Genomic DNA, 12,222 nt, shown 5'->3' with positions numbered 1-12,222 from the left:
TTATAGCACGGTTGATGCTCGCGCGAGGGACGGGGCTGCATCGTTAAATTACACAGCGCATGGACCTCTACAGTTCTCCACTTTTTAAAAAACCCTACGACTTGGCCTCCTCTCATGGCAATGTTGTCCAGACCAATGGATTTCACAGATTCACCACCGTCTGGCTAAAGAAATTCCTCCTCGTCTCCATTATAAAGGTATGTTCTTTTATTCTGAGGCTGTGCACTGTGGTCCTAGACTCTCCCTCAACTGGAAACATCCTCCCCACATCCACTCTGTTTAGGCATTTCATTATTTGGTAGGTTTCAATGAGATCTCCTGTTGCAAATGGTGCATAATGCAGTCACTCTGTATGGATGGTACAACAAATGTATGTTCAGGGTAATGGCATTGTTTGATGTGGAGCACAGTTTGTCTGATGCTCTACCTCACTGGCGCTATAGCAGGCACGTGCTGTCAGGATAGGCAAGGTAGGCACTGCCTACCCTGACTAAAATTATGAAATGGCAATTATTAAATATAAATAGTAAAAGCATGGGAGAATTATGCCTGTCTAAGAGATCGATCTCTTAGGTAGGCATAATTCTCCGTGCCTTTCAACCGCAGCACTTGTAACATACGAAGTTCTCTGCAGCCAACTGGTGGTGCTGCTTCAAGCCATCAATTTCAAGGGGAGCTGAAGGCAGCAGAAATTCTGCCTTTGCAGTACTGCGCATGCACAGCAGCCTACTGCGCATGCGCAGCGCGAGTTTCTTGGCGGGTTTTTCAAATATGAATTGGCATTATTTTAAGAGTATCTTAGGAAACAAAGAGAGAAGAATGGAGTTTGTGTACCAATAATGTGGTAAGTACATTTCTTGGTGCTTTATGTTTTTAAATACTGTATTCCCAGGGTGGGTGGGGGGGGGGGGGGGGGGGGGAGAGAGCTCCTTTCACTGTGTTTGGGGAGTCTGGCCCGGGTTAAAGTTGTGGGGAGGGCAGGAGTGTTGTGAAGGAGGAGATCGGGGCCAGTAACCCACTTGCGACGCTCCGGGCACGGAGCCACCGTATTGTGCCTGGGGAGTGAATTAGCTCGGGTGGATGCGAGTGGCCGCCAGGACCGGACAGCCCCTTCTGCCGGCCCCCGCTCACCTCTGGCAGTGCTCTCCATCTGAAAACCTCTCTCCTGCCGCACACTGGCCTCACTCATGTCAACTGCTTCCCGCGAATCCTTAAATTCTGACAGCGCGCTCAAGGGAACGATTGAGGTTACTCGACTGTGGGAATTTAAGGAATTGCGGGAAGCGTCTGACATGAGTGAGGCGAGCGGCAGGTGAGAGGTGTTCAGATAAAGAACACTGCCAGAGGTGAGCGGGCCGGAAGAAGGCGCTGAAGTGGCAGCCGGTTCTGCTGTCGGGTCCCGGCGGCCGCTCGCAGTCACCCGAGCTGCTTCCCTCCCCGGAAGTGGCGGCCAGTTCTGCTGTTCGTGCCCGGAGCGCTGCGGCAGCGGTGAGTGAGTGAGCCTGACATGATCTCCGACCCCCTCCTTCTCAACACTCCTGCCCTCCCCGCATCTTTAACCCCTGGCACAGACTCTCCACACGCTGTGAAAGGAACTCTCCCTCCAATTGGTCCCTTGAAATAGTATTGTCATTCAATAAGATGACCACTGATTCAACGTGCTCCCGTTTTTCCCACCATCTCTCCACCTGCCTTCATCCTCCATCCCCCACCCATTCAGTAATTAAAAAATGAAGGAGATTTAGAAGCCTTGGGAAAATTGAATTGTTACTTATTTTTATTTTATAGGGAGAACAATCTGCGCATGCGCGGTTTAAGCCGACTGACTGCCTACCTTGAGTATTCACTCACGGCACATGCCTGTGCTGTAGCCAGTATTTGCTAACCATTTAATACCCCTTCACATTCCCATACTGACGTTTCTGTCCTGAGCCTCTTCCATTGACAGAGTGTGGCCACAGGCAACTGGAGAAACAGCACCTCATATTCCACTTGGGTAGCTTACAACCCATCCGTATAAACATTGAATTCTCCACTTTCAAATAATGACCACATATTCCGCTTGGGTAGCTTACAACCTAATGGTAAGCACAGTGAATTCTTCAATTTTCGATAACTAACCTACAAACCTGTAGAATGATTAATGCATGTGGACCAATCATAGTAGAATAGCATCACTAACCCCACCTTACTGTATGATTCATACTAACACCCTCGTCCCACACTGGGCAGTCTTGGAAGCGGCACCGATGAACTAACAACTAATAACCTGCTGTACTGTTATAATATGGGTACTGATTAAAGATGATCTTGAACTACAGATTGTGTAGATTACTTATTTACATGGTGTCAGAAGTAATATCGAGAATCTTACCAGCTGTGTGAAGGAGTGAATGCACAGTTGACTCCCCGTCAGAGTTAATTGGACTGTCCTCGGGGGCAGAGTCGAGCTGGTCTTGAGAAACAGAAGTTGTTTGGTCTTGTTGCAGCAGGTGCAGATTAGACGCTGAGCTAGAAGGTCTTTTCCCACGGGCTCTGCAAACGACGGCGAAATGGTTCATTTTCTTGCAGTAATTGCAGGACTTTCTGTAAGCAGGACAGGTAGTTCTCCCTTTGTTGTGGAAGTAGTTACAATTGGGACATCTCCGAGGGGGCTCATAGCAAATCACCGATTAGCCTGTTGATGGGGCTCAGTCATAAATCTTCTGTTCTCGGTCGGTGTTTGTAGTCTATTGATACTCGTCAGGTTAATAGTTTTCTTCTCAAGGTCAAACTGTTCGTTTAATGGTGCAACAAACTCAGACATACGACAGGCATGTGTTGCTTGCTCAAGCATTAAATCAGGATTCCGCAGTAACTCAGCCCGTAGCTTCTGATCAATCATCCCAGAAACTAGTTTATCTCTTATCAGCTCATTCGTCATGTTTTCGAACCGGCACCTCTGAGCCATGGATCTTAAATCACAAATTAATCTCTCCACCGGCTCATCAGGAAGCTGGTGACACAGGTGCTGAAGCCAGCTACGATCCAGAAGCGCGCCGAGGAGAAACACGACATCCAGAAACGATCTCATGACAAGTCCTGCAAACCACTTAAACCACTACCACCGGACCAAGTCGTCCATTTGCAAACTCCTGTGGGACATTCCCGTTTGGGTTGCGTTGTTGGCCCGTCTGAAGAACCACGATCCTACCTTGTTGACATCGATGGCGCCTTGTACCGTCGGAGCCGCCAACACTTGCTGGCTGTGAAGGAACCACGTCCACCGCCAGCTGATCCTTTCGCTCCACCTCTACTGTTCCAGCCGTCTGCTGCCGCGTCCACCAGTTCCAGCATGTCCCTAACCCCACCATGACCGGCGGCCATGACTAATAACAATAGCACCTCTACCGCATGCTCCCCCTGTCGGTCACCATGGGTGTCCCCTGCTGCTTTCACATTTCCGGGTTTACCGCCTCCCGCTAATTTTTCTGGCAAAGGGGGAGAGGGCTTAATCCATACGCGTTCGGGCCGTATTAGTAAACCGCCTGACAGATACGGTGAGTATGTTTGAATTCTAGCTGCATGTGTGTTTAACTATATTCACTCTTTACGGGGAAGGATGTAGATTGATTAATGCATGTGGACCAATCATAGTAGAATAGCATCACTAACCCCACCTTACTGTATGATTCATACTAACACCCACTTCCCACACTGGTCTTGGAAGCGGTAACGATGAACTAACAACTAATTACCTGCTGTACCGTTATAATATGGGTACTGATTAAAGATGATCTTGAACTACAGATTGTGTAGATTATTATTTACAAAACCCAATCCATCTGCTCCCTTGCCTTTTTCCCCTCCCCCCTCTCTTTTCTATGCCTCACTTGAACATGCACCCAGATGTGGACCCCATGTCCTTCCGCCTTTTCACTTTAGACTTTAGAGACACAGCGCGGAAACCAGCTCTTCAGCCCACCAAGTCCATGCCGACTATTATGCCGCTTCTGTGCCGCCCCTATATTCCATCCTCTGGCTTCACAATTTGCACCTTTTCCCTTATCTCATACCTTCTCTGGCCTTTGTCAAACCATCTGTAAATCACACACACCTCTCCTATATCTTTCTATCACACACAAGGCTTTGGCCTGCCCTTCCTTTCTTCAAGATTTCTTCCCTCCACACCAGCCCCACCACAAATTACTGATTAAGGGTCCTGACCCAAAATATCACCTATCCACATTCTCCAGAGATGCTGTCTGACCTGCTGAGTTACTCCAGCACTCGTGTATTTTTTTTAATTACTGTGCCAATAATTATCACTGGGTAGTGTTGCTAGATTGGGTGAAATGTGCAGGTTCCTATTTGCTGGGCTAACTTGTATGGAAGAATAACAGTTTACATAGTATCTGCGAGTGCAGTATTGTATCTGCAACACGTGGAATGAGTGATTGGGGGAGTAGTGAACTGGAAGGCGGACAGGAGTCAGTCTATGTCTGACATTAATATGGGAGTGTGGGGCTTGCATTTCTAATTGAGGATGTGTTGAGAGGAGTATCAGACCCATGCTGACACTTGGGGTCAGGATTGGTGATTGATGCTGTGAATAGAGGAACTGAAAGCACATCTTGGTCACATGCGCATGTCCCAGTGTTTCCCTGCACTCCTTCTCCACCCACATCCTTAATTACAGATCCAGTCCCATCTGTCATCAAGTTTGCTCGTACAATTCTCCAAAGCATTGGGAGGTCACAGATGTTTGCCAAACTTGGCAAAGGAGTCAGATTTAGTTGACTCATCAGCACTGCCATAGGTATGCAGTGGGAAATGGAGTTAAAAAAGTAAAGTCTTAAGGCGATACACAAAAGGCAAAGTGTTGCAATGCAGTAAAGCTTATAGGAAGGAATGGGTGTCAGATCCTTTTAGACAGAGTTTCGAGATACGGCGTGGAAACAGGGCCTTTGACCCACCGAGTCCGCACCAAGCAGTGATTTCCTCGTACACTAGTTCTATCTTACACACTGGGGACAGTTTACAATTTTATTAAAGCCAATTAACCGACAAACCCTGCACACCAGGGAAAGGTGCAAACTCTGTACAGACAGCACTGATTTGAATAAATAGATTGATTGCATTAGAAGAGATTAAGCAGCCTGTATTCTCTTTACTTCAGAAGAAGAGATGGAATGTTAATTAATTGTACAGGTAGTTAGAAAGCTGGGCAGGGCAAACAAAGGGATGATACTTCCTCTGGATGGAACTAGGCACCAAATTACAAAATATGGGATTGGCCATACAAAATACAAATGAGAAGGGATTTCTTCATCCAGAGAATAGTGATTTTTTTACAATGGAGACTTATGGGCCTGTCCCCCCTGTCCCGCTTAGGAGACCTAAACAGCAGCCTCTGGTGACCTTGCCCGCCACCCAAAAAAAAATCAAGGTCAAGGTGACCTGCAACCTCCTACCACTTCCCACGCATATGTTGAAAACCTTCCTCGACTATGAAGAAAACCGGCTTCGACTAGACCTGCGACTAAAAAATTATTGATTTTTAAAATGGCAATCTATTTTTAGTCGAGGCCGGTTTTAATCATGATGAAAAAATAACAGCAACCTAGATGAAGCCTCGACCACACGGAAACCACTTTCGACCATTAGGGAGAGTGACCAAAACCTCCTGTGACCTCATGGAAACCTTGGGTGGTGGGCAAGGTCACCAGAGGTTGCTGTTTAGGTCTCCTGTGGGACAGGCCCTATGACTTTTTAGGCGACTACAGGAGACTATGCGGTCGCCAAATGTTCGCGGGTGGTTGCAAAAATTAGTGGCGACCAGAATTAAGCTGCCATGGAGAGTATCGAGAATTCTTGTGCCGTAGGTGCAGAGGTAGTGGGTTGCCAGGAGGTCGTAGGTTCTCATAGGTTGTAGCCGGTGCTGACTGGTGAATTTCATTGGCTCATTAGGAAAAAAAACGTAAACAGTAGTTTTCAGAATCAAGGATAACTGACTGGTAATGTTAATGTCTGCCGAGCTTCACAGCCGTGTATCTGGCTTCTGAAAAGTTGTCTCCACTCCTTCTCCCCATCCCGTCTCCCCCTTCTCCCCCCTTCTCCCCGCTTCTTCCCCCTCTCCCCCCCACTCTCCTCCCCTCTTTTAAAGGACTTAAGTGGCCCTTCCCAAACACTGTCCTTTCACCGTCTTAATTACAGCGGCAACGTTCCTGGTCATCATGGTGTGTCTCTGTATCACATTGGCTTTGCATCATGTGAATGTCACTCAGAAAGCACTCCCCCTGCTTGCCCTGGCCCCCGCCTGCATAACTGGCTGGTGAAAGAAGCGATGTGTGTGTGTGTGTGTGTGTGTGTGTGTGTGTGTGTGTGTGTGTGTGTGTGTGTGTGTGTGTGTGTGTGTGTGTGTGTGTGTGTGTGTGTGTGTGTGTTCCACTCTGACAGTCGCCCTTCCAATCGCCGTTTTTTCAGCGAACTGCTACAACTTGGCAGTCGCCGGCAGTTGCCTGAAAAAACGCCTAAGTGGGACAGGCCCATAAGGCACTGCATATTCAAGACAAAGATTTTTAGTTACTATGGGAATCAAACCATATGCGGTTAATGCAGGACCGTTGCTCTGAAGTAGAGAATCAGCCTAAAACCAACCTAGAGTAGCAGCGCAGGCACCAGGGGCCAGATGGCCCACTCCCGCTTCTATTTCTTACCCTGAAATCATGCCGCACAGAAACAGGCCCAGCTTGGCCATGCCAATCGTCTAAATCACATTACAAAAGCAAAGGTCCCAGCACCTACCCCGCTGGTACAACATTGATCACACATTTTGAGTCAAGACAACACCAATCAATAAGCCAATTTTGAATGCAGTTTGCCAACACACCTCAGTTCCCCTGAGCCTTAACCATCTGCCCAGGCCTACCATGTGGGACCTTGCCAAAAGCCTTACCAAAGTCCAAATGAAACGCAACTATCTGTCTTCATCAATGTTCTTAATCATCTCCTTAAGGCTTAGATTTAGGTTTATCATTGTCATGTGTATCGAGGTATAATGAAAAACTTTGTTTTGCGTCCTATTCAATCAGATCAGATAGTATTATACTTAAATACAATCAGGTCAAACTCAAGTACAAGAAGTATTCCAAAGGAAAAGATACCGAGTTCTTAGCATTGCAATGCACCAGTTCCATAGATATATTCCAATGTCCTCAATGAGGTAGAGGTAAATCAGACAGTACCCTAGCTTTTCGTAGGAACATTCAGAAACCTGATAACAGTGGGGAAGAAGGTGTTCTCAGTCTTTCACGCCTCTATACCTTATGCCCGGTGGGAGCAGGGAGAATAAGGAATGACCGGGGTGGGACAAGTTAACAAGTTCACAAGTTATAGGAATAGAATTAGGCAATTTGGCCAACCGAGTCTACTCCGCAATTCAATCATGGCTGGCACCGCATTCAACCACAGGCGCGAGTTACTGATACGACACAGACTATTATGGATTCCATCAATGACCAATAATGACCTTAATATTGTGACTATTGTTAAATTGTTACTGGCAATGCTGATGACATGTGTGGTATGAGACTCTTTGTCTAAACTATTTTGAAGGAAAGGCAGCTGCTTTATAACTAATGCAATATGTTTACCATTCCCTTGGTGCTGCTGCTCAAAAGGCCATGCAAAATCTTCTTAGCAAATTTGGAATTGATGAGAAAGGAAATGTCTGACATTTCTTCATTCTGCAAAAATACAGGTTGAATGCAAGGAGTTCCATCAAATGTTAAATGGAAACCCGCTGCTTAAGATAATGAAGTTCCACAGCGCCAAGTTTCTTATACCAAACACTGCTCTTCCATTGGAATGCTGCATTGAAGGTGCAATGGCAAAGCCAAGTTTGTCTACCTCACTTTTTGAAGTCCGTGATGATTGAAATGAAGACAGTAAACAACATATTCCAGTTGATTCCGGATACACGTTGCATACATTCCATAACCTGCTCAGACTTTATGTATGAACTCTACAGGGATCGTAAAACCAAGTGTTGTCAGTACAAAGATCCCTTTGCTGGGTTGGGATAAAGCAGACCTGCAGTTACATCCCAAATAAACTACAAGCTTCTACAGATGCGCCATCGACAGCATACTGTTGGGATACACAACAGCTTGGGATGGGAAGGGAACAGCTAAGCCCAAGACTACAAGAAATTGCAGAGATTTGTAGATGTACCCCAGAACATCGCACGGGCCACATTTGCCACCATTGACTTATCAACACTTCACATTGTCTTCAAAAAGTAGCTAACATAATAGTAAGATTAAACGAGAACTTACCAGTTTGAAGTTTGATCTGTATTTTATGAGGAGTTACGATGAGGGATTACGTGAAGAGCCCGCTCAGCACGCATGCGCGACATACTTCAAAGCAGCGGTGTGGAATCACAGACAGACACAGTTATTGAAATAAACATAGTAAAGAAAAGGAGACCTTAGTTATCAGTTTGACCCATATTATTGAGGGTGGGAGCGGAGGGCACGTAATCCCTCATCGTAACTCCTCATAAAATACAGATCAAACTTCAAACTGGTAAGTTCTCGTTTAATCTTACTATTTTACTTCGGAGTCACGTGAGTGACTATGTGAAGATTTTAAAGCTCTGTGATTTCAAACCGTGTAACAGTTCATACTTCACTCGCTGCTGAAGTCTTTCGAGGGAGGAAGTATGTTATCGTAATCAACCATGAATCTGTTTGTAAAAACAATAATGGTGTTATTAACAACAAGACCAAATGCTCCCCCGGGCTTAAATTATATATTTTTTGCAGATTCTTTTTCTGCAAACGATACAGGTTCTGTCAGTTGTTTGGTATAAAAGTTTGGAACGTATACTCCCTAGACCACCCTGCTGTAGCCAGGATGTGGTCCATTGGCACGTCCATCCTCTTAATCACTGATGTGGATGCTGTCCTGGTGGAGTAAGATTTATACACGTTAATATGTACTCCAGCAACTCCCTGTACCCGCTTGAGCCACTTGAGATAGTTTAGCTCGTCACCCGACCATAACGTTTCTTGTGGCTGACCCATAAGGCTTTTTCTCTCCCTCGAGCATTACTTATTGTGTCGATGTAGTTCAATAAGTGGGTCATGACACATAACCGTGGTTCAGGTGGGTATGCCCGGAATTCCATAACTAGACCTGATGTTCCTGGTCTGCTCTGTTTGCCCAGTCCCTAATGGTAATGTAACATGGTGTAGTGGACCATATTGTCCAATCGTAGTGGATGGAGGAAACTGGACTCTTTGTGCTGAGACAAGGCCATCAGCATGTCCCTTCAGGGTAGGCTGTTCCAGGTGAGGGACCTGGCTGGTGACCATCCCCTAAGGTACGTCAGGTCCATACTGACATCCCAGATTTGGGTGTACCTGGGTCTGGGGGATTAACCTCTCCTAAATTTGATCACCAGCGGGAGGTGCCCTATGGCCTGTGGTCCTGGTGCCCGAGTTAAGTAGGCTGACAGAGCACTTCTGGCTGAATCCTTCATTGTGGTGAAGACCCGCCAGAACTCCAGTACAGGTTTGTTGTAGTTGAATATGTAGTTCCTGTATTTGAATGGTATCTTCCCACTTCTTGATGTTCGCCAAGTATGTTCCCTGGTGGATATGCGATGGGATGCTATCCTTGTGTTCATAGCGCTATTGACAATCCAGGCCCAGCAGAGGTCTTCCCAATTCTGCAATCCAGGCCCAGTGATGGTCTTTTCAAATCTGCAATCCAGTAATTTAATTTATCGTGGCATGTGCGTAGTACCCGACTGATGAGGCCGTAGTACCTGATGAGGTAGGAAAAAAGGGGAAAAACATAGATTAGATTCCCCCCTCACGCTTCCTAATTCAGTGGGAATGAATTCATTGCCCCTGCCTCAAATTTGGTTTCTTGCGACATACATCGGTACGTGGAGAATTCAATTGAATACAGTGAAATCGATATCGGGTGTTCCATATTGCTTTGTAATTCCAGCAATACTTGGGTTTAATATGTCTGTTTACAGTATTTAGCTCACCTAGTAGGTAAGTTTGCTGATGGTCGTATATTTTTGACGACCTGTAGTTTCCAATTGTTAAATAAATGTCACATGATATCGATTTATTCTGCCCAAGTGGTTTGTGTATGTCACTACTGTGATGTTGTTAATTATAAACGAACATGCAAAATGGTGCACTGCAGGATAATATGCTTTGCCAATAGAGCGTACTCAAAATTTCCAAACTAGGTTTTACGCCTAGTGTCTATAGTGATGACGACTCCAGATTAGTCCATATGCCACCATGTTTTGGGTGAGGGTAGTTTAAACATTAGCACCTAGCCTTAATGGAAGGTTCAAGTTAATTAGCTGGAACAACTGCTACTAACTCCCAATACTCTTGCCACTGTTGAATGGTAGGTAGATACCATTAATTGTTACAGGTTGTGTCATACTGACTCTCCTATGCCAAGTTAAAGATAAGTGGGTAGAGAGTTGAATACCAAATAGTCAACAGTAGAGGATTTATATTTCAAGGTACTGCAATACTGGTTGATGCGTGGAGTGGACGGAGCAAGCCCCTCCCCATCTCCCTGTTCCAAATCAATTGATATATGGTCCCTTGATAAGGGACGAGTCAAAATAGAACTAACAACAACAGATACTCCGCTTGATCTTAGTCAAGGCTGAGAGCGATGGTTTCAATCGTAGATCTATCTCGATTGCATGACAAGCTCGGCTAAAAGAATAATAGCTAAAGCTGTGATAGCTTTACCCATGGATTAGTCGTCGTTAATATCATTGGAACATGCCATGACGATAGTTCCTTAATATAGCCAGGGCTGGTTAGAATATCTGGAACCAGTTTGGCTGTAATAGCCATAGTCGATAATTAATACTGCCAAGTTATCTCCCAAGTTTTTTGAATGGGTACTGAATAGTATGCATCTTTTAAGTTGATGTCTACCATTAAGTATGCTTGGAATGAAAGGTTGGCAGTTTCAATATTCCAAGCGTGGCCTGGCGAGATACTCAAGTGGCAAGTCAATGACGGTGCGACATATACCATGTTGGGATTTTTAGAGCCAAAGGTTCATACTGGGTTTATTATGAACCCTTGATATCAATGATGGCGACATTACCATCTTGGTTAGTTGGTACCAAAGGTTCATATGGGCTTCTATATGACCCCTGTATAATTATTACCCCCAGTTGCTAGTCCCTCATGTTCTTATTAGTGGGAGGGTAGACCCCTAGGGTGCATGCTGTACTGGTATTGTATGGTCCCTGGGAAGGGACATATCAGATATAAACTGATAAGGCAGTTACTACTAATCTTAGCCAAAAGGCCTAGCAGGATGGGATCTAATTTAATTTTATCCTTGAATGCTTTGTTAGTACAAACCCTTCATCTTTTGTGTGATGGCAGGAACCATTACTTATCTTATTTCACTGTTGTTCCGTGGTGTGTTCATCTCTTCGGTTTCCGGTTCCTTGTCCGTAGGGATGGTGTTGTTGGGGGTGACACATTTTTCCAGGAGGCCCGCTCTGGACCCTGGCCTGAAAAAAACAGGGCTTACAGGGGTTGGCATGCGGGCCCCGAGCTTACACCAGTACTATTAGGTGGACGCCTACTGGTGGACGCGTAGAGGCACTGCTGCTGGTTTCGTGTGGTGCTCATTCCAGACCCTGCCCTCTAGATGCCGAATTTTGGATACTTCTCCAGTTTTTTAGGCTTGGTTTGATAACTTAGCCAGCTAGCAGGATCTGTGGTTGAGAGGTCGGCATTCTCACAGTCCTGTAATTTTTTAAGTTGAGGGCAGGTTTTATAACTTCCTAAGAAGTTGTGGAGCACTGCAAGCAGTAGGGTCAGGTGTTTTGCCATACTACCCTGTCCCTCTGAAATGAGCATGCGAAATGATAACCGACGTCAGGGATATCAAACGCATTTTAAGATATTTGGGTTTTAATGCTATGCTCAATGTACCCCCCAATAACGGTGGGCACTTTGAGTAAATGCAATTTAGGGGAGGCGTGATGAATCCAACACCTCATGACTACCTGTCTTGGAGAGGTTTTTTGAAAAGAACAGGTAGTAAGCTGGCCATCAGTTGAGACTGAAAAGCCATCTCGCTAATGGTGGAGCCACATAGCGGCCACACCCAGCAGCTCTTCCTGATCCTGTACCTCAAGCATGCTCCCGATTTTGTTCA

General features: G+C 45.7%; 1 pseudogene; it reads right to left on the bottom strand.

Moving 5' to 3' along the window:
* Positions 1-10,527: 10,527 nt before the first annotated feature.
* On the bottom strand, positions 10,528-10,706 carry LOC116970542 (annotated as a pseudogene).
* Between the last annotated feature and the right edge of the window lie 1,516 nt (positions 10,707-12,222).

This window comes from Amblyraja radiata, chromosome 2 (genome assembly GCF_010909765.2).
Source record: "Amblyraja radiata isolate CabotCenter1 chromosome 2, sAmbRad1.1.pri, whole genome shotgun sequence".
Classification (NCBI taxonomy): domain Eukaryota; kingdom Metazoa; phylum Chordata; class Chondrichthyes; order Rajiformes; family Rajidae; genus Amblyraja; species Amblyraja radiata.
The sequence above is the reverse complement of the archived record's forward strand: the minus strand, read 5'-3'. Positions and strand labels throughout refer to the sequence as shown.